We start from the raw sequence: 27995 nt of genomic DNA, 5'->3' as shown, positions 1-27995 counted from the left end.
TAATGAAGTTCAGCTTTTCAATTATTTCTTTCATAGATTGTGCCTTTGGTGTTGTATCTAAAAAGCCATAGTCACACCCAAGGTTGTCTAAATTTTCTCCAGTGTTATCTTCTAAAGGTTTTATAGTTTGTGTTTTGCATTTAGGTCTATTATCCATTTGAAGTTAATTTTTGTGATGGGGGAGACCTGTGTCTGGCTTCAGTTTTTGGTTTTTGGTTCTTGTTTTTTGCATGTGGATGTCCAGTCTTTCCAGCACTATTTATTGAGAAGACCATCTTTGATTTGTTAGATTATCTTTGCTCCTGTTAAAAGAAGAACTTTGACAAATTAAAGTTAACAGAGTTAATCGGGCAAAGGATGATTTGTGAACAAGAGAAAAAAAGAACACTTCAGACTCTATAAAACTTTTACCGGCTTGCCTGATGAATGTTTACCAGCTTTGATCATTATGAACAAGATAATCATGCAGTAAGTGAAGTCAACAGAGCATTGAAAATAAACACTTGTCCAAACTCATAGAATATATAACACCAAAAGTGAATTACCTTAATATAAACTATGAACTTTGGGAGTTAATGATATATCAATGTAGGTTCATCAATGGTAACAAATGTACCCCTCTGGTGGGGGATATGGATTGTGGGTGGGAGAGCGTATGCATAGGAACAAGGGGAATATGGAAACTCTCTGTACTTCCCACTCCATTTTTCTGTGAACATAAACTGCTCTAAAAAATACAGTTTATTAGGAATAATTTTTTTTTTTTAGACAGAGTCTCACACTGTCTCCCAGGCTGGAGTGCAGTGGCACAATCTCGGCTCACTGCAACCTCTGCCTCCCAGGTTCAAGCAATTCTCCTGCCTCAGCCTCCAGAGTAGCTGGGACTACTGGTGCCTGCCACCACACCCAGCTAATTTTTTGTATTTTTAGTAGAGATGGGGTTTCACCATGTTAGCCAGGATGGTCTCAATCTCCTGACCTCATGATCTCCCCACCTCAGCCTCCCAAAGTGCTGGGACTACAGGCGTGAGCCCCCACTCCCGGCCAGGAATAATATTTTAAAGTGGCACATAGAAGGAACAGTAAAAAAAATAATAATAATTTTTTAAATGAAGTTGTTTAAACTATGAGCATTGTTCTTTCTTGTCATGTTTTTGCTGGTTGAAGCACATTTTTCAGGCCTATGGGTCAGTACTGATTTATAGACTTTACTTGATAACTTGGAACATTTAAGAGCACACACACAGTGATGTAAAAATCACATGAGACTTGTGGGTAGGTCATCAAAATGTTTTGTAATCAGATAGCTGGAATGACTACACAAAGGTTACCAGGTCCAGCCTCAAAACTTGGGCAGATGTGCGTTGACATGGCCAGCATTCTATGGGGATGGAAACTCCAAGCTGGATCTGGGTAGACTGTTCCAAGGTTAATAACTGCTCCATTTTATGAATTCTTTATTGTTGCTCAACCAAATGCTCAGCAGCTATAACCCAATTCTTTCTATTTTGATCACTAAAAGTATTTATGGTTCATGCTCTTCACATTACGACCTCTCGATTTTTGAGGAATGATATTAGGGCTCCAAGTAAAGCAATCCAAATCATGCAAACTATTTTCTAGTTCTTCCTCTCCACAACATTTTTCTAGTTCGTAACAAATAAAAGAGTTAAGGACACAAGCTGAAAAGAAAAAGAGAAAAAGGAAGATAAGACTAGGAAGTAGTAAAGATATAGGTAAGGTGACTCTGCAGAGCCCTAAAGGTATAGTAAACACAGCTAACATAGCTTCTACTTGTACTTCCTAGACTCTTGAATTTCACAAAGTAAACTTTCAAAAATAAATAAATCCATCAGTAGACATCTTTGTTAGCTTTTCACTTTACCAAGTAATGGCATTAAAATAAGTAAATTTTTAAAAATAACAGAGATCTTAATATAAACTACCATGATAAATTTATAGAAAGAAGGAACATGTTTAATATCAAAAAGTAGGATGAATCTATTCTCAAAAGAATGATAGTTCTTTACATTGAATTAAAAGGGCACTACATCCACTTTCATCACTACATGAAAATGTTTTTCTCATTTTACTACAGATGAATGAAACACTGTCAAAGAAAAGCACTTCTCCTCCAGGGTCTGGCATTTAAATGCCCCTAGGCTACTCCATTACAAGCATGAAATGAAACAGAAAAGCCCAAGGTGTTACAAGCAGAAGATGGTTTCATAATGCTATGCAGGAAACATTCTGGCATGTGTAGCTCTACACAGTGAGCAGACTCTTCTTCATTTAAACTCCCATCAGAAAGTCAAACTACCAACCTTCGCCAAGCTTGAGTAGATACAACTGATTTTTGTATATTGATCTTGTATCCTGCAACCTTGCAAAACTCATCTGTTAGTGCTAACAGTTTTGTGTGTGGATTCTTTTTTTTTTTTTTAAAGACAGAGTCTTGCTCTTGTCTCCCAGGCTGGAGAGCAATGGAATGATCTTTGCTTCCTGCAACCTCAGCCTCCCGAGTAGCTGGGATTACAGGCATCTGCCACCACATCCAGCCAATTTTTGTATTTTTTTAGTAGAGACGGGTTTTCACCATGTCAGCCAGGCTGGCCTTGAACTCCTGACCTCATGATCCACCCCGTCTCAGCCCCCTAAGTGTGTGTGGATTCTTTTGGGTTCTCTGTATATACTATCATGTCCTCTGCAAATAGAAAGTTTTATTTCTTCCTTTCTAATCTGGATGCCTTTATTTCTTTTTCTTGCCCTGGCTAAAACCTTCAGTACAATGTTGATTAGAAATGGCAAAAAGACCTATCCTTGTATTGTTCCTATTCTTAGAGGAAAAGCTTTTATACTTTCACAATTATTAGCTATAAGTTTTTTATATATGACCTTCATCATATTGAGAAAGTTCCATTCTATTCCTAGTTTGTTGAGTGTTTTTTATAATGAAAAATGTTAAATTTTATCAAATTTTTTTTCTGCACCTATTGAGATGATCTTTTATTTTATTAATATGGTGCATTACATTGATTGACTTTTGTACATTGAACCAACCTTGCATTCCTGGGATAAATCTCATTTGGTCCTGTATAATCCTTCTTAATGTGTATAATCCTTCTTATATGTTGCTGGATTTAGTTTAGTATTTTATTGAAGATTTTTGCACCTATATTCACAGGGGATATTGACTTGTAGTTTTCTTTTCTTGTGATATTTTTGTCTGCTTTTGGTGTAAGGTAATACTGGCCTAATAGAATGAGTTAGAAAGTATTCTTTGGGGAGAAACCACAGCACAAAACAGTGAATAAACAACAGAAAGCTCTCAAAATGAGTCAGAAAAATCAAGAGAAGTTGTGTCTTGTTTAAAAAGTAACTGCATCAGGCATTTTGTAGGCTATATTGTAAACAAATGCATTTGCAGGCAATAAGAATTTTACTCAATTGTCAGATACAAGATATAAGCTAGACACGAGGAAATGACCATAGTAACACAGAAAATGACCAGTATGGCCCTAAAGCTAATTCCTAATGGGGAAGACTGAAGTTCAATTTAAAAACCTCACTGTAGATTATTCATTATTTGTTTAATATAATTATCCTTGGAGTAAAGCATAATTATAAAAATGTATAACATTTTTATTTCATAGTCACAGTTTAGTTGTTCTCAAAGAAACTTTGTGACAGAAATTGTGAACTGCTTCTCCATTATCTCCTCTCTTTTTCTTCTTTAGTAATAGGAAGACTTAGCTGAGCACGTAACTATTCAGTCAAAGACTACATTTCTCAGTCACCCTTGCAGATAGGTGTGAGTAGGTTCTGGCCAGTAGGAAGTGGGAAAACATGATGTGCAACTTTCAGGTCATGTCCTTAAAAGACAGGAATTTGCTCTTCCCTCTTCCCAGCCCCTGCTTGTGAGAATGTGGAAGTCATAGTGGAAGTTAGAGCAGCCATCTTAGATCACAAGATGGAAGCCACATGTTGAGCATGGCAGAGCAAAAAGGATCCAAACCCCCAACTTCACTGGTCTCCTTCAATCCTTTCACTCAAGTAGTCACTAAGTAAGAGAGAAATAAATTTCCATCTTGTTGACTGCCAATTTGGCCTTTGTTACAGCAGCAAAATTATTAATAGCATCATAACTAACACAACCTCTGTCTAAAATTGCAGGTTAAAAAAATAAAACCTGGAGATACTGTTGAAGTCTAATATTTTTTATATAACAGGCTGTAGCTTTCAACTATAGTCACAATTTTGTACTGTAAAACAAATGAGCAAAAACATTAGATAATTAATATCCTTTTTCTGTAATTTATTTTTCTCTTCTCAATCTTTCTTGAACATACTTTAGTCAAGTCTATTCTTCACAGCCATCCACCAAAATTACTCTTGTCAGGATCAACAGTGACCTCCAAATTATGAAATTCAATGATTAACTCTCAACCCAGTTTATATTTGACCTGTCAGCATGGACACATGTGTATTCTCTCCTCTTTGAAACACTTAATTTTGTTTGCAGAGCACCTTGCTTTCCTGGACTCCCTCCATCCTCACTAACTGTTCCTTTTCAGCCTCTTCCTCATCCCTGCTTCTGCACAGAGTGCTTCTCAGCTCCTAGAACTCTCTTTCCTATCTGCATTCACTTCCTTGGTGATCATATATAGTCTCATATCTTTAAATATCATACAGACTGTGCAACTCCGAAACTTTATGTTCCACCTACTACAGTGTAAACCCTCTGAGGACAGGGATCCTTGTCTGCTTCTTCCCAGAGATAGTTTGTATCTTCAGTGCCTAGAACTGGGCCTGCCACAGACAGGTGCAGCAAGTAAGCTAACTGTGGAATGAATGAATAAGTAACTAGAATCTGTTTTGCTTCCTAACTAATCTCTTTAAAGTGCTTAATATTTACTTTCCCCCCTTGAAAGTTTTACTAGAGGGCAAGGAAAACCCATATCCTTGCTTGGCATATTGAACATATGCAGCATAAATTTCAACTCTGAATTCCTGGGGGCACAGACAAGCTGTGTATCACTCTCACTGCTCTTGCCAGCTATGTAGAGAGGGTGATGATGATGTTCTGTGTTGGTTTGAAGAATTTATAGCACTGCAGAATATGGAAAGATATGCCAAAGTCAATAACAGGCTTAAAGAAAATGAGTGCTTATTAGTATTCAGTTCTTCACGTCTGTGAATTCTAATCCTCAATACAGATTCTTTTAGGATCATAAACAATCCTCAAAGACGAGCACTTTCAAAGGGCGTTTACAGGGTCTGCTTTGTTTCTGGGTGTAGTTTACCACCAATTATACTCAGTGAGATACTAGGGCACTCAGAAAAGAGCACATGTGTCTAATTAGAAGTATTATCAGTTAAATGCAGGCTCAGTTAGTCCCAGTACAACCTGTGCTTACCCAAAACTGAGCCCAGGGACTGCAACAAGCTCTTCCCTTTAAAAGCCATGCTAATAGCATGCACAAGTTTAATCTCTTGGATTCTGAGGGGTCTCTGAGTGAGCAACTTGGTGTAGGTGTCTCTCCGTCTATGTGTCAGTGTGCTTATTTGTGTATTTAAGTCTGTGCCCAAGAAAGTATGTCTGTGTCTATGTTCTGAAAATATTCTGCTCAGATCTCCTGGGTAAAAAGAAGAGCTATTAGCTGAAAATCTGTCTGTGAATAGATAAAGCAGAATGCTCAGGACAAAAAAAATATCTCCCTCTAAGAACCTAGATTCTCAGAAAAGGTATCCTCAAGCTTATACTTGACAGATCATTGCCAATGTTTCATTTTGGCAAAGCAGACCTACCTCCCATATCTTAGAGAAATGGAGAAGGTAAGAAGAGGTAGTGTTGTGTGCCATGGTGGTTTGCTGCACCTGTCAACCCATCACCTAGGTATTAAGCTCCACATGCATTAGCTATTTCTCCTGATACTCTCCCTCCCCTGCCCCACCAACAGACCCCAGTGTGTGTTGTTCCTCTCCATGTGTCCATGTGTTCTCATTGTTCAGCTCTCACTTGTAAGTGAGAACATGCAGTGTTTGGTTTTCTGTTCCTGTGTTAGTTTGCTGAGGATAATGGCTTCCAGCTCCATCCATGTCCCTGCAAAGGACATGATCTCATTCCTACTTAAAAAATTTAAATCCCTAGGATTTTAGAAGTGCAAAAAACCACTGGGGATAATCCACTGTGATCCTTTCATAGGGATGAGAAAATGGAGCACAGAGAGGGGAAGTAATTTGTCCCTAATCACACAGCCACCTGGTAACAGAAATGGAATTAGAAACTGGGTCTCAGGTTCGAGTCTATACACTAGACCACGTGATCCAAAAAGATCTATAGATGAAGATTCATGGTCTCCCAAAGTGCTTATTATGAAAACATGGAAATCAAGATCTCCCTTTCAACATCAAGAGATTTTGTGATGTTCAAGTGTAAACTTATTATATCCATGTATTAGGATTCTTTGGGGAAACAGAACCGAGAGAGAGGGAGTAAGAGAGACAGAGATTTATTATACAGAATTGGCTCATGCACTTATAGAGGCTGAAAAGTTCCCAGATCTGCAGTTGACAAACTGCAGACCCAGGAAAGTCAATGGTATAATTCTAATCTTAGAGTCCGAAGGCCTGAGAATCAGGAGAGCCAACGGTGTAATTTCTGTCTGAAGACCGGCAGGCTGAAGACACAGGAAGAGGTGATGTTTCCGTTTGAATCCAGAAGCAGGAAAACAGAAACAAAAACAAAAACCTATCCCCAATTCGAAGACAGTGAGCCTTTGAATTGAAAGAGTCCCCTTTGACTCATTGAAAGGGCAGTGTTTTTGTTCTATTCAGGCCTTTAACTGATGGGTTGAGGTCCACCCAAGTTTAGAGAGGGCCATCCGCTTTCTTCAGTCTACTGATTTAAATGTTAATCTCATCCAGAACCTCACAGACACACTTAGAATAATGTTTGACCAAATATCTGTGCACCTTATGGCCCAAAATGACACATAAAACTAACCATCACAAATTGTTATCATGAGATTCCTGGGTCTCGGTAACATCAGAGAAGCAGAGTTGCACACACAGCCTCCAACATAATCTTTGATAATCACTCTGCCCAGCCACTAGGGAAGATTGTGACCCTGGGGAAAAAGAGGTATCAAGATCTCCTTGCCGAGCCTGTTCTTTTGGAGTTGGGCAAGAAGGCAGATAAATTAGAGCTACATATGATAACCTCATTGATAGTAGTATTTGAAATGTAAATCCTGATATTTTAGAATGAAATGGAAAAAATAATAAAAAGGTAACAGATAGCTTAGCCATTTTTACTCTTAAACTATAATGAAGATTTTGAAAAGACAGAAAGGTTTATGAGAATGGCACTATCTCTTGAGGTTTCTCTAGAAAGCAGGGGTCCTCAAGTTTTGGTGACAAGCAGCCACTTTTCATTCCCCCAAAGCTTTATGCTCACAAATGTAGTAGAGCAAGGAGGGAAAAGACCACAATAAAAACAGTGTGGAGGGGGTTACTCTTCCTTATAATTGGAATTTTGGCAAATCACAGAGCTCTTCGTTGGTAGTTACAAAGATCTTGGAGCCCCACCGTGAAAAGATTAAAGACTATAGTTGGGGTTCATCGTCATTGACAGCTAACACCCTGTAAATGTTCAAAAGTAAAAATAACAGGAAGAAAAAATAAGAAGGAGCTCTATAAAAGTCACATAGAGTAATAAGATTACAGAAAATCAGAATGTCAGCACTTTCTAATGGGAAGTGAAAGACAGATAAGGAACTCACTATTTCAAGAAATTTTTAAAAAAAGAAAAAGAAAGAAATTAAGAGAGTCCGCATGAAAATGACGGCTCTATTCATTGACTTAAATAACATTTTCTCTGGACCTTTGAGGGGACAAAACATAATTAGTTTTACATAAAGCACGTTTTGCAATTTCATTGCCCTGGCTGCATATTTAGTACATTTTCAGGCCATCACCTGGATTACAGAGCCTAGAAAGTCCAATCAGAGGCAGGAAGGAGGTTTAGCTACTATTTGAGAATGTGATTCTATGGCTCATGCCAGCACCAATATCAGGGAGAATACCCCAAAATACCACAGGTGTAACATATCTGAGCAACAATACCCTGTTTTTTAAAAAAATTGAAGTCAGTTAATCACCATCATTCTTGGTAGATCAAATCTGGTTACATCCATCTAGGCTGGCAATCCTGTTCCTACTACCTGGAAACCTTCCTACAGCGTGCATATGACCCCCATCCTACCTGAGAATTTATCCCGTCACCTTCTGCCAGGTTAAAGAAAGGGGAACCAGGATCTGATTCTCAAGGTCACAAAAATGGCATCTTTTTTTTGACCCCCTTCAGAACTGGGACAAGGAGTAGAAAGATTGAAAGCAAAATATTTGGAATTGGGCTATAAATCAAATGAAAGAGACAAAAATTCTAAAATGTTCAATATCTGCTTACTGTCCAGGCCATCATCAAGAAACTGAATTATGATCAGCTCAGCAGGCTTCCTCTCTCAAGCTCCTTCCTCTGGAGTACCTTCTCTCCACCTCCATAACTGCACACGCCTCTAGGGACCACCAGGAACAAGCCATAGGCCCTAAGGAAAGGAGATAAAGGAAAGGGAGATCAGGAAGCTTGGCTGATGGTTTTCCAAGCCAGGTTATTACATGAAACTAGATATACTATAGATTTTAACCTCAGAGAATAAGATTTTTGTTTTGGGAGTTTGGGTGGTTATTTTTTTTCCAAGAAGAATTAAATGTTACAGAATTTGGAGGTATGATTATACAGATACTATATGACGAAAAAAATCTTTTGTGCCACAACTGCTTAAAATTCTTTAAATTGCTAAGCCCAAAGATACTGAAACCTCACAGCAACATTGAGTGACAGATACACTAATCTTCTTTCTATCCTTTTTATAAGAAAAGAAGGTGGGACTCACAGAAATAAAACAGAGTGGGTGACAGCAATTTAGAAGGCTGGCTGGGAGGTATGCCTGTCCTTCTGACTTCAGAATGTTTGTCTTTTTTTTTTTTTTTTTTTTTAACTTTAAGTTCTGGGATACACGTGCAGAAAGTTCTGGGACACATGTGCAGAATGTGCAGGTTTGTTACATAGATATACATGTGCCATGGTGGTTTGCTGCACCTATCAACCCATCATCTAGGTTTTAAGCCCCGCATGCATTAGGTGTTTGTCCTGTTGCTCTCCCTCCCCTTGTCCCCCTGACAGGTCCTGGTGTGTGATGTTCCCCTCCCTGTGTCCATGTGTTCTCATTGTTCAACTTCCACTTATGAGTGAGAACATGCAATGTTTGGTTTTCTGTTCCTGTGTTAGTTTGCTGACAATGATGGACTCCAGCTTCATCCATGTCCCTGCAAAGGACATGAACTCATTCTTTTTTTATGGCTGCATAGTATTCCGTGGTGTATATGTGCCACATTTCCTTTATCTAGCCTATCATTGAAGGGCATTTGGGTTGGTTCCAAGTCTTCACTATTGTAAATAGTGCTGCAATAAACATACGTGTGCGTATGTCAAAATGTTTGTTTTTTCCAGTGACCATAATACTTTCCTTCAGCATTCAGAAAGGGGAGAAGAGAGAGAGAAGAAAAGATAGAAAAACATAAAAAGCCTTTTTATTCTTTTTTCTGTTTTTTCTCTCTCTCTCTTTTTTTTTTTTTTTTTTTTTTTTCTGAATCACCTTGAAGCACCTGAGTACCTGAGTACCTGAGTTTTCTTTCCTGGCTCACTGTCATCAGACTTCCCCTAACCAACAAATTTTTTTCTTGGGTTTCCCCTGAATCCAAGTGTTCATTCCTTATTCTCTGCATCCCTCTTTTGATAGGTCCCATTTGTAAAGCCTAGGAAACTGGAACTGTAATGCCCCACTCCACCAGATCACATCATAATAGAATACCTAAAGAAGTCCTTGTGCCCAGAGTTCCTAGTACTCGGAAGGTCATAATGAGATTATTATCTTCTTTTATTATTATCAGTTTTTTAGAGACAGAGTCTCATTCTGTCACCCAGGCTGTAGTGCAGTGGCACAATTATAGCTCACTGTAGCCTCGAACTCCTGGGCTCAAGCAATCCACCTGCCTCAGCCTCCCAAGTAGCTGGGACTACAGGCACATGTCACTACAACCAGCTCATTTTTTGTTTTAAAATTCACCAAGTTCATCGGCCAGAACCAACAGGTCAAAGAAAAACCACTTGCCAAGTTGAAATTCTAAATTCTAATGAATTACCTTAAGAGGGATTCTTGAAACATGAAGGGGGGAAACAGAAGTGTTTCCCTTTCCTAGTTTTATCCCAGTTGGCAATGACGAGAAGGGTTCAATTGTACATAAAACTTGTTCTGATGTAGCACTTTATCTGCAATTGGTAACTCTGGCTGCACATTAGAATCACCTGGGAGTTTTTTAAAAATAAAGTCTATGTCCCAGCACTGGTGGTTCTAATTCAATTGGTCCTTGTTGGGACCCAAGCAGCAGTTTTTTGTGTTGTTGTTGCAGGTGTGTGTGTGTGTGTGTGTGTGTGTGTGTGGAGACAGGGTCTCACTCTGTCACCCAGACAAGAGTGCAGTGATGCAATTATAGCTCATTGCACCCTCGAACTCCCAGGCTCAAGCAATCCTCCTGACTCAGACTCCTGAGTAGCTGGGACTACAGGTGCACACCACTACACCCAGCTAATTTTTAACTTTTTTGTACAGACAGGTCTCACTTTCTTGCCCAGGCTAGTCTTGAACTCCTGGGCTCAAGCAGTCCTCTGCTTCAGACTCTCAAAGTGCTGGAATTACAGGTGTGAGCCCCCGTACCCACCCCTAAGCAAGGGTATTTTTAAGAAGATTCCCCAGGTAGTTGTAATGAACACTTCAGGTGGGGAACCACTGCTAACTTCATAAATAGGGCCTCCCTGTATCCATTTGTAACATTAGAATCCTGCGCTCATCTCCGAGGAAAGTGGCTCAGAGGTGTTTCCTGCTCTTGCATGTCATGTACATATTCTTCGTAGTTAACTTAGAATGGTCCAATGACTCATTTCACAAGTCAAAAAGCCCAAATTCCATTTTAGGTAGATCTGAACAATGACAATTGTCAGCCCCTTGCATTTGAAAAGTGCATTATATCTCACAGACCATTTTGCTGATGAAGTATCTCATTTGATCCTTACCACAGCCCTGCAACAAGCAAGTCAGATATTTTTCCCATTTTAAAGATGAAGAAATCAGTGCTTCAAGACGGGGAGTGATTTCCCAGGGTCACACAAACGGAAGTGGTAGAATTGGGTCTAGAACCCAGGTCTCCTATCTCAGTCTGGTCTTCTTGGCATCACCCAATGCTGGCCACCACTGAGTTTTCCTTCCAATCCTATTGGCCCAGTCCAATGCCCTGTCATGGTGTGCTTTCCACTCTGCTTCTCCACTGTAAGGTGCATGTGAATCGCCCAGGGATCTTGTTAAAATGCAGAAGCTGAGTCACTGGGGTTGAAGTGGGTCCCAAGATTCTACATTTCTAACCTGCTGTGAGTGACGCCGATGCCGCTGGTACACAAATCACGCTTGGAGTAGCAAAGGCATAAAAAAATCATGAAATATATTCTTCAAATGATACTGAAGAAAAAAATTAAACTGAGCTTCATCCATCTTCTGGATGCTCACGAGACAATCCACATGTATGGAAGCAAACCATCATCAGATCCTTGGCAGTTCTCCCTGGCTAGAATATGTGTTATTCTTTTGGCAGCCAGATCATCATTGTGCTTATGTCTGGAATAGGATCAACAGCTGGAGTTGCAGCAGCCACTGGCTATAATTTCTCTCTCTCTCTCTCTCACTGCTTTGCTTCTCTTTCTCTCAAGCCAGAAGGATAGGGTCTGTGGGGCCACTGGGCCATCTGGCCATGCAGCTGCCCTGAGCTTCTGAGTCTGAGAACACAATGGTGATTCACTTTGTGCAATCCAAGTCCTTAGATGACATCTCCAGTTCCTGGAAATAAACTGCCAGGGAATAGTTACATAGACAAAGGGTATTTGTCTTTGAAACCTGTTAAAATTTATCAGTGAGCCAGGCACGGTGGCTTATGCCTGTAATCCCAGTACTTTGGGAGGCGGAGGCGGGCAGATCACTTGAGGCCAGGAGTTCAAGACCAGCCTGGCCAATATGGCAAAACCCCGTCTCTACTAAAAATACAAAAATTAGCTACATGTGGTGGTGCACTCCTGTAATTCCAGCTACTGAGGAGGCTGAGGCATGAGAATCATTTGAACCCAGAAGGCAGAGGTTACAGTGAGCCTAGATCGTGCCACTGTACTCCAGACTGGGCAACAGAGCATAGACTTTGTCGCAGAAACAACAAAAAAAAATGTTAATGTATTACCATCAATAAAGATGATCTTTTTCAGTTTGTTTTTATTCTTAAAATAATCAAATTGCTGAATATGTTTGCAGTATACAGAACATCCTAGAGAGCACAAGGGACAGGGACCCCCAAAATGGGTTTAGCTCCACTCTCACCATGGACTAGACAATCTGAGGCAAAGCATTTCATCTTTCTGTCCTTTAGAAAATGAGATGGGCCAGGCGCGGTAGTTCATGCCTGTAATCCCAGCAGTTTGGGAGACCGAGGCAGGTGGATCACCTGAGGTCAAGAGTTTGAGACCAGCCTGGCCAGAATGGTGAAACCCCATCTCTACTAAAAATACAAAAATTAGCCGGGTGTGGTGGTGCATGCCTGTAATCCCAGCTACTCAGGAGGCTGAGGCAGGAGAATCACTTGAGCCCGGGAGGTGGAGGTTGCAGTGAGCTGAGATTGTGCCATTGTACTCCAGGCTGGGAGTCAAGAGAGAAACTCATCTCATATGAAAAAAAAAAAAAAGGTTGTGGGACTCTATGCTCTGACAATCTTTCCTAAAACCAATATCCAGAGTCAGTGGTTCTATCTTTACAAAGTAGAAGAAATTCTTGCGGAGAAACTTTATCTCTTTCTTCTAATACCCCTTCCCCCCAATCACGAATAGTCCACATTCCAACTGCTCCACAGGACATATGATCATTGCCCACTCTACCCTGGGGCCATTCAATCCCAGCCAGTCATTTATGAGAGCTGCCCACTTGTATGCCATCCAATCTTCAGGAGGCACCATTGAGAATGCACAGCTATGTCCTGACACACCAGAGACCCTCTCAGTCCCATATGAGTCAGATTCACCCTTCCTTCTATTCCCTTGACCCTCTCCCCCTTGCTGCCATTTTGATGAGCACATACGTTTATATCCATTACAGTTGCTGAGGGTTAATATTTTGAAATAGTTATTTGAAATAGTTTATTTCCTAGTATTACCTCTTTTCACTTCTCTGTCACCATCCCTCCCATGTTCTCATAACTTGCCTCTATTCTTCATTGGCTCAGGGGAAGAATGTGTCAAAGAAAATGGTTCAACTACCCCCACTAGTTTTTCAGCCATTTGTTTAATGAAAGTCTTCAGGATAAGGAAGGATTTCAAAGAAACCTGAACAGAGAATAATTTCCCTCGGGCCCTAAAGAGACTCCCCCTGAGGTCAGAGGGAGAGAGAGGTAAGTCAAGGAGCAGAGAGGACCTATATCTCGATCCCTAGGGTCACCACCTGGAAGACAGCAATTCAGAGAAAGAAGTGAATTGGCTATAGGGTGCACACAGATCAACAGGACCAGAGACACCTCACCCAAGATCTCCTGGCCCCAAGTAGAACACAGGAATAGCTGAGAGTCACCATTCCTGAAGAGTGACAAAGAGAGAATGTAAGTAGACAGGCATGAGAGGACCTGACCAGCACCCTACCCCAGTGTCTTGACATTGCACAAGATCCAGAGTGTGACACAATCCCGGGGAGACATGGGGAAACCCCAGAAAGAACTGAGGTTAAGATTTCTTTCCACTAACCTAGCAGAATGAAGCCTGCAGTCAGAAATTCAAACCTCAAGTTGAGTTACCAAAATGAAGAAAATTGTTAAATGCATAATTCCTCCCTAAGACTCATGTCTGCTCTACATCCATAGGTGTTGTATTGGCATCACTCTGCATGAGCAATTCCAGTTGGACTTTACTTCAAAATATGAGGGAATCCAGTGGTTGTTCATTAAGTATTCCTTGCAAGCTGAGTATCCATGAAGCACCTAGAGCAATGCATGGCATATAGCAGCCTCTTGAACACTGCTGGCTGGTTGGCTGGCTGGTTGGTTGCTGAATGACCAATATACTTGATGAAGCACTAAAACAACTCCCTTCCTTTATTTTACTGTGCTAGTTTGAATACAGAAAGATAGAAACTACTCAAATCAGTAAAATGTGAACTAAGAGTGAGCCCTTAATAATAACTTCTTCCAGATCTATCTCCTTGGATCACTCCAAATATATAGCCTGAAAACGTTCAATCCTCTTCACCAGAGAGTTTACGCTGGAAGGCAGACAGCTGCTATATGTGATTTTACAAGGACTGTGAAGGTGTGAACAGCCTTGAAGCCCTAGGACCACTGTGAAATCTAGGATGCTATGTTTTGAAGCAAGAAGTTTGTCTTGGCAACTGTGCTGTGATCGGGCATGCCTGGGTGTTAACTGAAATTGAAAAGAGCCTTTCAACAGCCCTAGGTCCTCAATTACTTTTTCATATTATAGTTCAGGTTGCTAAAAATATTCCTAAACCTCTGCCTTTTGATAATTCAGAAGGGAAGGTCTTACATGGAGAAATAGCTGAATAATAACCACCTCCTACTAGAAGTTCAGGATAAATCTAGAGAAGGCATTGGCCTCCATCAGAGAAGCAGCCATATTGGATCCTGTCTGTTGCTGCAAGGTCTCTCCCCTCCCTGCTAAGACACACTTCAAATAAAAGCTTCTACATCTCTTCTTGTGTGAAAGTGAGATAATTTCACATTTCAGATTGTTAGCAGTCACTGCTTAAAAGTACTAAGTCACTACCCACCAACAAATCCTGTTTTATCGCTTTCTCTTAAAAAATATTTTTAATGGGGCTTAAGATTTGGGATATAAAGCAAGAACACAGGAAAGAGATATGATTTCAGTACTCAATTACAAATGGCAGAATTTTGATACTGGAGCTTACTTCAGTGTCAATCCTCATGTCTTATGGGAATTCCTTCCTTTCTGATGTTTCAAATTCTATCTATATTTAGTGAACTGAATAGATAACTTTACTGGTTACTATATACATTAAACACAAAGCAAAAAGAATAAAGGAGCGGGAGATCAATTTTTACTATGCACTCCTAGTAGAATGCCAAGGGCTCTGCAGACATTAAGTGACTAATAAGAATCTCATGTTTCTATTTTTCAAAGACAGCAACTAGAAAAGGAGGAACTGTGAACCCAAGGTTTTCTAACAAGTTAGAAACATGCAGACATATTATGGGGCAAGGATAGAAATGCTGTCAGCCTACCCAACCTAGATACTCTTCCACAAGCTTAGTTAAGTCACTTGAAATTAAATTGTCTTGTCTCTGAAATACTCCCTTTTCCCAGAATGGTTAGAGAGTCACACAAGTCTTAGCTGCCTGTGTGAGACCTATCCCCAATTCTGAACTTGATGTGAAAAAAAAAAAAAAATCCTTCCATACCTTTTTGTCTTGCCCAATATGTTTATCCGACTATCCCTAGAATCACTTCTACCATAGAACCAGCCTACCTAGTTGTTCTTCTTCTTAGCCAGTTGGCAGTTCCTATGGTTTGAATGTGATCATGTGTTGGAAACTTAATATGCAGCAGTATTAGAGGTAGGACCTTTAAGACATGATTAGGTCATGAGGGCTGTGTCATTAGAACAGGAGTGGGTGTGTTATCACAAGAGTGGGTTTGGTATAAAAGTGGGTTTGGGCTTTTCTTGCTCTCTCTTGCCCTATCTTTGTCCTTCCACCATGAGAGGACATAGTAAGAAGATGCTCACCAGATACCAGTTCTTCCATCTTGGACTTCTTAGTCTTCCAAATTGTGAGCCAATAGATTTCTGTTCATTATAAATTACTCAGTCTCAAATATTCTGCTACACCAGCATAAAACAGACTAAGACAATAATGGGCGAATTATTTAATCATTCTGTTCCTTAATTTTTTCATCTTACGACTGAAGGTAATCGTTTCTACCTCAATATTCTTATGAAGACAGATTAAAATTCTATTTTAAGGGTTTAAGACAGTTTGAGGGCATATCAAGCACTAAATGTTTGTAATTATTATTCCTGGAGACTCTGAAGCTCTTTTCTTATGCACACACACACACACACACACACACACACACACACACACATATCCCTTGCCAAATTGTAGAAATACCCCCTTTTTTTTGAGATAGGGTCTTTCTGTGTCACCAGGCTAATGTGCAGTGGCTCAAACATGGCTCAGAGAAGTCTTGACTTCCTGGGGTTATGCCATCCTCCCACCTCAGCTTCCCAAGTAGCTGGGACTACAGGCATGTGCCACCATTACCATTCCCAGCTACTTTTTCTCTTTTTTTTTTTCATAGCAATGGTGTTTCACTATGTTGCACAGGCTGTGCTCAAACTTCTGGCCTCCAGCTGTCCTCCCATCTTGAGCTCCCAAAGTGCTGAGAGTATAGGCATGAGCCACTGTGCTCAGCCAGAAATGTAATTTTTTAATGGATATATCGTGACTATTCTAGAGCCAGTAGGCTAATTACATGTATTTTGTCCATGACTTCTCTTAGTCTGGTGAGCCCACCATCATTTTCCCCTGAATTCCTTGGACAGGGCAAATTCTGTGAGCCATCCACCTCACTTACAGTTTCAGAAAAGTTCACCTTCTAGCTCTGGCCTGGCACTAAATATAGTCCTTCAGGGCTGTAATCATTTGCTTTATTCTGACCTCTTGTTGAACAGCCACAAATTACCAAGTGATCTCCCCTTGCTTATTCCTTTCAACATTCCTCACCTAACTAGCCCCTGTCTTGGTTCTTCTCTTCCTCATCACAACATCTCATGCCTTTGCTTTTTCTCTGTGCTTCCCAGTCCCAAACTTGCCATTACTTGATGGCTATATGGAGGTAGATGATCAGATTCTGTGCAAGCTTCTTCAGGGGAAGATGTTACCAAGAATATGGTTGTGCAACACGTTATTATTAAGCATATTGAAGTGCTTGCTCTGTTGGTACTGTGCTACATTCTGTAGGAAATACAGCAGAATATAAGGTAGAGACTTGACCTCAGGGAGTTTATAATTATTAATAATTATCTCTAATGTACAAGCAGCACCCACTCCACCATGTTCTAAAAAAGTAGTTAGGAAATCCCAGGCAAGGAGAATAATATTATGTGTACTATGGTGGTAAGAAGTGGATGATAACTAAATTTTCAATTTTCTCAACCCCAGTCTAGCAAAAGCCTTAAGTATCTCCAATAATAAGTGGGTCTTCGCATGAGAAAAGCCATGAAATCATATGACAGGATCATCAAATGCATGTATATACATAAATCAGTTAGTGACTATTCTCTAAATCATGAATCTAAGTCCTTTTGCAAATTCATGATAAATGGACCACATTCAGGCTATGTGTTTTTAAACAACTTACATCTGTTTCTTATAATTCATTAAGTGGCAAAATGCCATTCTACCAGTTCTATGCACCTATTGTTTAACTTGGCTCTGTTTTCAGCAGTCTGAATAGTGTTCTTTCAGCTGGACAATGTGTTTATTCATGTAGCTGTAGCTATTCTGTTACTAGGAGTGTGTGTTTGAAACAGACATAATGTCTGGAAGGAAAGAAAACACACAAAAGAAAAAAAATAAATACATATCATTTTTTTCTCAATGACCTTTGCCCCCTCACATATATTAAACACATCGTACTCCTCAAAACATCTTTATAGAAGAAGACATCTATAGAGATTTTACAGAAGAAGACTTCAAAGAGTAGAAGACTATCTCAAGGTTAAATGTAAGTGGATGAGCTTCAACTCTACATTGCTCAAACACTGATAGACCTCCATGAGATGCCTCTTCCCTTATGGAAGACAGAGTAATACCTCTGTCCATCTTACAATGCTAAAAATGACTAAATAAACCCTGTCACTTAAATGGAGCTTCTTGGCTATAATTTTTAGTACAACATCTTCTGATTCAAGGCATCATTTTGTAGTGTGGGGAGCCTATGATTTTGAATGGCAGCATAGAATAAAATTGAGAAGAATCTTTTGTAAAATATTTCAACAGAGATGAAGAGAAGGGTTCTTGGGCCTACCTGATGAGGGTTCAACATGGGGAAACTGAATGGCTGCTCTTGGGAAAGGGGACTCTTTGAGTCCCAACAAGCTCTAGTGTTGAATGATTTCATACTAATAATGTGACTGTGTTTTTTAAAAAGTATTGTGGTGACCAGATTTGCCAAGGAGATAGGAAATCTGAGTAATGAGTGAAGCTGCCTGTCAATCATAAGGTAATTCAATAGGTGAAACAGAAAGAGATCTCTTGAGAAATGGTTGGCCACAGGGCGCGACACCTCATGAAATTTCTTGCTGGTGAAACTCTCTTCCTTTGCTGAGAAGGTCTCATTTGCTGAGCTTTCACAGATGTAGAAATATGGACTCAGCAGGTTGCAAAGCCAATTGACAGTTTCAATCGTGTCACTTACAAGAAGAATTTGATAACCAATTCAGAAATGAATTGTGCTCCTTTCCTCTTTTGATTAGCATACCTCACCAAACCCATTCTGACTGTTCCAAGTGTGCATCTCAAGTCTTACTTGTTGTGGAGCTTATATATTGAGTTCTTTCCAGAGAGCAAGGCTCTGCGGTTTGTGTGGAGTGGGGAAGGAAGGGCATCTATTACGAAATCAAATGACTTGCCTTTCATTCACTAATAAAAATTAACATTCTAGCAAGAAAGACCTAGGAACACAGGCTGTGTTGAATAATTTTACTTGCTCATTTCAAAACTTACAAGTCAATAATTCTATTAACATTTATGTTCCTTACTAAATATATCACAGAGATACTATCACAATAAAATGAAGCTGAAAATAGACTGAGGGAGTAAAAAATCCTAATACAACTCTATTTCTTAACGAAGTTAATTAACATCCCTAAGCCCTGACCCTCTTATCTATAAATCCTGATCAGCCTGGCACTCCATAGTTCCAGAACAGTTATGATGGCCAAAGGAACCATCATTTCCTTTTACTACTACATTTCAGCACTACATATGAACATGCTTTTAAAAGAGAAATGTGTTCCTCAAATGGAAGATAGTGAGAAAATTCAAACCCAGGGAATTAAGTGACTTGCATGAAACTGGCAATTAATTGGTGATGGGACTGGGACACAGAGCTAGCCATTTTTATTTGCTAGCTAGATGTATTTCTTCTCCAGACCTTGTTACTTTTACCATTTCTTCTTGTGAAACCAACATAGCCACTTTAAAAGGCATGCTTTAGAAATAAGCACCGTACCTAAGCTTTTATGACCTAAAAGCAATCGAAAGAGTTTAACATCAAAAAGGGGAACAGCTATTCAAATGGCCATCTTTTAACTAATCAGGTACTCTTTCCACTAGAGATATTCAGTGAAAACCAGTTCTATGTCAGTCACTCCTCAATGTCTAAGCCATCACAGTGGAAAAAATGGGCAAAGTGAAAAGAAAATATTTTCAAGACCTTTCAATACTACCAGTGACAAACCCATTAACAACACACAAATTACTGATCATTGTAACTTATGTCCACAATTACACATATGATTAACTAAGATGCAACCTGCTCAACATAGTTCATTTCCAAGACACAGGGACTTGAGATGTTCCTTCATATGAATGAGGACTGCTTAATTCTGTTTCAGGCTCTTAACGAAAGGAGAGGAGAAAAGAAAGAAGAAATTGATCTTTCCAATTCCAATCTAACTTTATGTTTCTTTTCTCACCTTTTAAGTTACTGAACTGAATCAAATCGCAGCATCCAGGCCTGGTGTGCACAGTCATAAGCATTTCCAGGGGATTGCCTTGCACTTTCTACAGATCACATCTTGCTTAGTATACCCAGATGTACCCACTCCAAGCAACATCACGCACTGCTTATTCATCCCTGGGTCTTTTGCTGATGTACTTGCACACAGCCAGGCATTTATCACCTGGTATTTCTGTAATTTGCTTTTCTTCACAAATAGCACTTCTCTATACTTGTTCTTGATTGGAATTCACCTTGTTCATAACTGAAAACCTCTGCAGTTTATCATAAAGTCACTCTAAATTCTAATGATAGCCCAGTAGCCTCTCAGGCCTAGAAAAAACCTTGCAGACAGTGATTCTGACCAACCCCCTTCTGCTCTAGAGGAAGAAATGGAGACCCAGAGGCATAAAAGGACATTTCCAGGAATATGGAACGTCTCGGTTAAGATTTTGGCACAAAATGGAATTCGTCTCAGATGATTTGACTGAAGAAATGTGAATTTAAAAAAAAAAAAAAAACTACTTATAGAGGAGTGGACAGGATTAAGGCAAAACAGTGGATACTGAGACCCACCCCCAACCCCCAACAACCTGCACCAGCAGAAACTCCTACTTCTACAAAGTCTAAGATGAAATGGGGAAATAGCCACCAAATCCCAGTGAGGGCAGGAAGATAGGAGGGGCCGCCAGACCACTCGAGGTGTAATCAAGGAAGGACACAACTATTGTCCTGGATGCTGTGTCAAAGCAGGGATGAATGGAAGAAATATCCCAAGCACTCTTCTGCCCACTCTCCCATCTCCTGCTGTGTCTTCTGGGGCTGGATTTCCATAGGGCAGGGCTGGCAGGGGACGTGGCCCATTCAGGTCAGCTCCCCCAGGCATAGAACTGAGCAGGGATAGAATAGAGAATCAATTTGGAGGAGCAAAGGGAGAACAACCAACAGATATAGTGAATTCAACCACCCAACCTCCATTTTCACCAGGATCCATCTCATTACAAAGGCTCTTATTTGCCTAACAAATATTTACTGAAGGGAAAATAAAGAAAAGGTAAAAGAAACGCAGACAAGTAGGAAAAACGTAGAACAACCCTATGCCAGGCACTGAACCAAATACTACGAGGGGTCAAAAAGAAATAATGAAAGTATACTATAGTAATATACTTACCACATGTATCAACTTAATATAGCATTTACCCTGTGTCAGGCCCATTCTGAGCACTTCATATATAGTAACTCATTTAACCTGCAACCTCATTTAACAGATGAGGAAACTGAGGCATAGTGCGTTGAGAAGGATAGGCCCTAATCCTTTTGCTGAAAGGTCATTCTTTCACCACTACTCTACACTGCCTCTCTAAAGTAAAAAAGTCCCTTGGGGAATTCATTAGATATTTAGGGAGATAGCACCGTTAATGTACAAAAACTTAATTGTCAGAATTAAACAATCACAATTTGCATCATTATAAGACAGCATGCGAATAAGTCCAGAGTGGGGAGTTCAGCTTGGACTGGAGCAATCCGGGAAGAGACCAAGGTGATTATTAAAGAGCACCTAACCCAGAAACAGCTCCAGGCAATGGCAGACCTGCTGGGGCAGAGCCAAGAACAGAACCCAGGACTCCTAGTTCTCCAGGGAAGGATTACTAGTTCCCTTGCCCTTGACAATTGTCTTTGCAGGGCTTCACAGAAGTGTTCTCAGGGACAGAGTTCTAATTCACAGATCTGGCACCTCATCCAACAGGATCCCAGAGGGTCACCTTGCCCAGCCTCCTTCCCTCAGCCCAGGAAATATTATATGCTCTTTTGTCAAATGAAGCTCTTGTCAAACTCTTCTGCTTTCATTTTCTAGGCTCTGCGGGAAGGCCAGTGACCAGCGATTTTTAAATAACTAAACATAAGCTGGGCATGGTGGCTCACACCTGTAATCCCAGCACTTTGGGAGTTTGAGGCAGGCAGATCACTTGAGGTCAGTGATCAGTTTGAGACCAACCTTGCCAACATGGTGAAAACCTGTCTCTACCAAAAATACAAAAATTATCCTGGTGTGGTGGCACACTCTTGTAATCCCAGCTACTTGGGAGGTGAGGCAAGAGAATCACTTGAACCCAGGAAGTGGAGGTTGCACTCCAGCCTGGGTGACAGAGCAAGACTCTGTCTCAAAAACAAACAAACAAACAAAAAAACATAGACTTGTAAATCTATGCACAGGAAAACATTCAAACAGCAGAATACAAGCAAAGTAAGACTAACCTTGTATGCTGAACATTTGTCCTTATTACAATCACTCTTGAATATAATTTAGACTCTGAGACAGATGCTTACATTTACTTTCTTAACTATCTCCCTCTTAGAAATTTGCAGTATTTAATAAAAATATTAATGGAGGTATTTTTGTTTAAGGACCAAAGTAATTGTCTTCATGTGTGTATGCATTTTGATGCTGAAAGGAATAGACATCGCATTTGGTTTTATGATGTTGCTATGTGGTTTTCAATTAGGTTTCTGTTACGTTCTACAAACACAAAAACCAGCCTGTATCTAATTTAATACCTATAAATTTCCACAGATGACTGCAGAATACTGTAGGCTAGTGGATAAAGATTTTGCCGCATGTTTTCCAATTAGTAACTTAAAATTCTGTTTCTACCACATTCTTTTTTATTAAAATTTTCCATTTACTATTTTTTTTCCAGAGTGTGATTATAAAATAATTCTCTCAGTTTCACTAGACAAAAAAGACATCTGATTTGAAACAGTTTGTAGGTTAGGCAGCCAAGTTAGACAGAAATAGTTCAGCTGCAACTGAATAAAGCCAATAGTGTTAGGATGGCTGTCAAAAGTCAGATTCATCAAGACCAGTTTGATCCCAGTGTACATAATGCACCACAGAAGATAGAATTTTTTTATTTTTTTGAGACAGGGTCTCACTCTGTCACCCAGAGTGGAGTGCAGTAGCACAATCATGGCTCACTGCAGCCCCAACCTCCTGGGCTCCCAAGTTGCTGGCACACACCCCCACACCTGGCTAGTTTTTGTATTTTTCATGGAGACAGGGTTTTGCCATGTTGTCCAGGTTGGTCTCGATGTCCTGAGCTCAAGTGATCTTCCTGCCTCGGTCTCCCAAAGTGCTGGGATTACAGGCATGAGCCACTATACGCAGCCTAGAAGATGGAAATTTCTGAGGGTATAGCAGGAGAATTTTACTTCTAGAGCAGCCATGAAATTCCTTACATGTCTGTCTATGCTCAAAAATGCAGCTTTGTTCTCCTGCCACCTGAGCTCATGCCAATGTGCTGAAGGGTACAAGGTTGAGTGCAAGATTTAAGGAAAAGAGCACAGAGTTTCAAATCAGACTGACTTGAATTCAAATCCGTCTCTACCACTTACTATGATGAGATCTGGGGAAAATTATTTGACAAAAATAGAAATAATATCTTCCTCTTTAAAAGTTTAGGTAGACAAATATGGTAAGCACTCTCTCATTGCCCACCATGAGCTCAATCTTGAGAAGAGACAAGGTCATAAACAAAGGTTGATACTGCAGAGTGGTAAGAGCCAAAAAATTAAAGGACCAAATGAAGTGAGAGCAACCATGTGTGAGGGTTTAGGAAGGCATTACAGAAGAGGGACATGTGAGCTGGGTCTTAGAAAAGGCAGGAAGTAGCTTAAAATCTCTGGAGTTCTCAATGACATCTTGACTGCCAACTGTGATGATGATCCATGGTTCCCTAGAGAACTGCGCTGAAAAGAATTTTTAGGACGCAACCAGGATCAGTGACCCAGCCTATGGCAGTATCTCCAGGCAAAGTCTCTGTATTAGTATTCTCTGGAGGGACAGAACGAATGGAATAGATAGATAGATAGATGACAGATGATTGATAGATAGATAGATAGATAGATAGATAGATAGATAGATAGATAGATAGATAGATATAAAGGGGAGTTTATTAAGTATTAGCCCACACGATCAAAACATCCCACGATAGGCCATCTGCAGGCTGAGGAGCAAAGAGAGCCAGCCTGAGTTCCAAAACTGAAGAACTTCAGGTCCAGTCGAGGGTAGGAAGCATCCACATGGGAAAAAGATGTAGGCTGGGAGGCTAGGCCAGTCTCTCTTTTCACATTTTTCTGCCACACTGGCAGCTGATCAGATGGTGCCCACCCAGATCGAGGGTGGGTCAGCCTTTCCCAGTCCACTGACTCAAATGTGAATCTCCTTTGGCAACACCCTCACAGACAAGCCCAGGATCAATACTTTGTATCCTTCAATCCAATCAAGTTGACACTCAGTATTAACCATCTCAGTCTCCAAAAGGTAGTACTCCCCAGTTTATGGGGTTTAACTAGTTGTTGGTCTCAGTTTACTGGCCCAGCATTCCAATTCTCCATGATACCCTGCCTAGCCTCACCTTAAGTGTGGGATCCTATTCTCAGTACTTCCAAATGTTGGCAGGTATCCTAATGTGAACTGATTGACCCACCGGAAGGTCAACAGCTATCTGACTTTGGGCATTTCCTACCACGTCCTTTCCTGCCGTGGCACCTTCCTGCTAAGGTAGATCTCTGTGGACAGTGACGCCTGCCTGAATGGAGCCTGAACCCATAACAAGTCTCAGATGCAAGTAGTAGGAGGAGCTAGGCCAGCAGGAGCTAGTCATTCAAGCAGGTCCACTTCCCCAGCCCCCTGCCCAACTAGGTCCTCTGATGCCTCTCTTTACCCACCAGCTGCTGTTAGTGAGGATCCAACAGGCCTGCCCCGGCCAGTCTGCAGTACGACAGCGTCCAGTGCACTCTCTCTGACTCTGAATCCAAGTCTAATACAGGAAGAAAAATAATGCCAACCCCCTCTTTGGTCATGTGCTTCTGTGGAACACCAGCACTGAGTGCTCCAGGAAGCCCACAAAGAAAATCTAATCTCTCATTCATGTGACAGCCTTTCTTTCACACCTTACACACAGCTTTCATGCCATCCTTGAGTCATGTCTTCTCAGGCACAAATTACAAACACTATCAACACTCCAACTAGCACAAGTGCAGTCTGTGCTACTCAGCTCCACCTAGGTTTAAAGTACTCAGGGGTTCCTTCGTGATGTTTCCTGACGCCGCTCCTCCATAATCAGCTTTCACCCCTGATTAGTGCCACCTGCCTCCACCCCCAGTGATCCAGAGTGGAATAATTACTTTTAACTCCCATTCCTGGCAGGGAAAGTATTTTTCTGCTTTGACCCCAGATATTCCTACACTTCGACTTCTGGTAGAAATTACTTCTGCATAGCTACCTCCATCACAGTCTTGGCTGACTAGCTCCCTGCTTCTGCCTAGAGTGTCGCAATCTTCTATGTGGCCTTTGGCATTGGACCCAGCTCTATAACTTTATTCATCATATACCAGTTCACTTAATTTGCCATTTGGGGGCATCTTCAGGCCCTGGAGTCTGCTTTTGCCCTCTATTTTTTTTTTCCTCAAAGGGATGCAGTGTCTTTTCCCAGCATCCCTCAACCTCAACTCAGAGACCCTCCCTCCTCTTCACCCTCAACACCCCACCCTCAGCTTCTGCTCCAGGCTGGTTATTACCCTTTTAGAAACTAGCCCCATTCCAAGGTTCACAGATATGAATGCAAGGTAACTCCCACTGACTTCCATGTTCATTACGTCCTGTGTCTCTAGCCTGTTTCAAATGGAGAATCACCCTCCTTGCCAGGAGCGTGCTACAGGTGTCATGAAGATCAGAGCTTCTCACTGGCTGTGTTAATGATTTCCATTTTCCCCCATCTCTGAGCCAAGCATCAGTGTGAGAGAACCTATGACACCTTAGGGCCAGAAAGGCATGCAAGCCAGCGATATTGCAGCACTGACTTCAGCGCCAGGAAATGGGAAAGCAGCTAGTTACTGCTAAAACTGTGAATTGGAGCCAGTGGTCCGTCTTAACTTCCTGTTTTCCTCTCTGGTTACAGGAGAGAGCTGCTGCTGGTGACAATCTCAAAATAAGCACCTTCAGAAAGCTTTTTAAAACGTTCGTCCAAAAGAATATTGGCTGATATCAACACCCATTTGTAACCCCTGTAATACATGCATTACTTCTCCAATACTTCAATCCCCTTTCACCTTCCAGTTTGCTCTTTTCCTTTTGCCAGTAACCCCCAGAAGTCAGATTTGGTCGTTCGAAAAGAACGTGGGCTTTGGAATTAAACATGTATCCTAATCCTGATTCTGCCACTTACTAGCTGTATGGCTTTGGGCAAGTAATTAAACCTTTCTGAACTTTCCTCATTTGTAAAATGGAGATGATGGCAGAACCTCTTCCACAGGGTTACTGTGGGAATTGCTTTAGCTAATGTACATCCATTTGTGCAGTATTTGAGGCTTCGTAAGTTGGTTTCCTTTCCCTGTTCATTCAGGACAAGGAATTCACGAACTATATCTTAGTGAATCAGCTTCCTCAATAGGAAAGGAATACAGGGCTAGTCTTCATTTACAAATCCATGTTTCCTGTCCTTAACATACTGCTATGGTTTACCATAATGAAAAGGTGCTCACAGGAGATTAGAGACTATGTTTGAGTTTCAAGCTAACTACAAAGAAGAAAAGAAAAACTCTTTCTTTTTTTTTTTTTTTGAGATAGAGTCTCACTCTGTCACCCAGGCTGGAGTGCAGTGGCATGATCTTGGCTCACCGTAACCCCTGCCTCCCAGGTTCAAGAGATTCTCCTGCCTCAGCCTCCCACGTAGCTGGGATTACAGGAGCACACCACCATGCTCAGGTCTTTTTTTTTTTTTTTTTAGTAGAGACAGGATTTCGCCATGTTGGCCAGGCTGGTCTCGAACTCCTGACCTCAAGAGATATGCCTGCCTCGGCCTCCCAAAGTGCTGGGATTACAGGCATGAGCCACCGTACCTGGCCAGAAAAACTCATTTTCAACAAGGTGAAGAAAAAAGCTACCAGTGGGATGCATGCTGCATGGCTAACATGAAAAGGTGGAAGCAGGAAGAAAATGACAAGCAAGAAGAAAAAGGTGATGATGTCCTTCAGGAAAGTGCTGCTCATGAGAAGTCATCTGTGTTATCTTCTAAAATTTGCAATCGTACCCTGAAATATATACATATAGATAGATATAGATATAGATATAGATATAGATATAGATTTTTTTTTAGGCGGAGTTTCACTCTTGTTGCCCAGGCTGGAGTGCAATGGCACGATCTTGGCTCACCGCAACCTCCACCTCCCAGGTTCAAGAAATTCTCCTGCCTCAGCCTCCGTAGTAGCTGGGATTATAGGCATGTGCCACCAGGCCCAGCTAATTTTGTGTTTTTAGTAGAGACGGGGTTTCTCCATGTTGGTCAGGCTGGTCTCGAACTCCCGACCTCAGGTGATCCACCCGTCTCGGCCTCCCAAAGTGCTGGGATTACAGGCGTGAGCCACTGCGCCCGGCGAAATCTATTTTTTACAATTCCTCTCAGAGAAACCTTCTTCTTTTTGTTCAAATAGATAGTATTACTTTGTGTGACTAATAATCATGTTTCTGAAACAGTGTTGGTTGCTATGGTAACTTTACTGTGTGTGATTAAAAGAGCATGTATCATCTCAACGGGTTGTTCCACGACTTCCAGCGGCAATAGGAGCTTTCTCGGTGTACTGCAGGCTTTGCTGACAGACTGTTTATTGGCAGTGTTTTGCTTTGTGTTGTCCCCCTGCAGCATTCTTCTGTAGGATTGCTAAGAACAGGCTGGGTCACCTGAGATGCTTTTCCTAAGTCCCCTGGAAGGTTACAGAAGAAAGAGAAAAGATGGAGCCAACATTGGAGCAGCAACAGTGGTGATAATCACACCAAGGTGTAACAGGAGCACTTGGGATGGAGGTGGATGGAAAAGCGGGTTTTCTGTGGGTAGCCTGGAGTGGTAGCAGGGAGGTCTCAGAAGCAGCCTGGAAAGGACAGCTCCTGGCCAGAAAGGTACACAGTGCCACCCACTGCAGAGTCCTGATGTGAAAACCTGGAGATCTGACTTCTTAGCCTAGTTCAAATCTTGCCTCG

General features: G+C 41.0%; 1 long non-coding RNA gene across 1 annotated transcript; it reads right to left on the bottom strand.

Moving 5' to 3' along the window:
* On the bottom strand, positions 1-26579 carry LOC108581392. Its single transcript, XR_001893533.3, has 3 exons — positions 24689-26579; positions 8471-8609; positions 1-302 (listed from the first exon to the last, which is right to left on the bottom strand). It is a non-coding gene; the product is annotated as an uncharacterized LOC108581392 (long non-coding RNA).
* Between the last annotated feature and the right edge of the window lie 1416 nt (positions 26580-27995).

This window comes from Papio anubis, chromosome 10 (genome assembly GCF_008728515.1).
Source record: "Papio anubis isolate 15944 chromosome 10, Panubis1.0, whole genome shotgun sequence".
NCBI lineage: Eukaryota > Metazoa > Chordata > Mammalia > Primates > Cercopithecidae > Papio > Papio anubis.
This window is presented reverse-complemented; position numbering and strand designations above follow the sequence as displayed.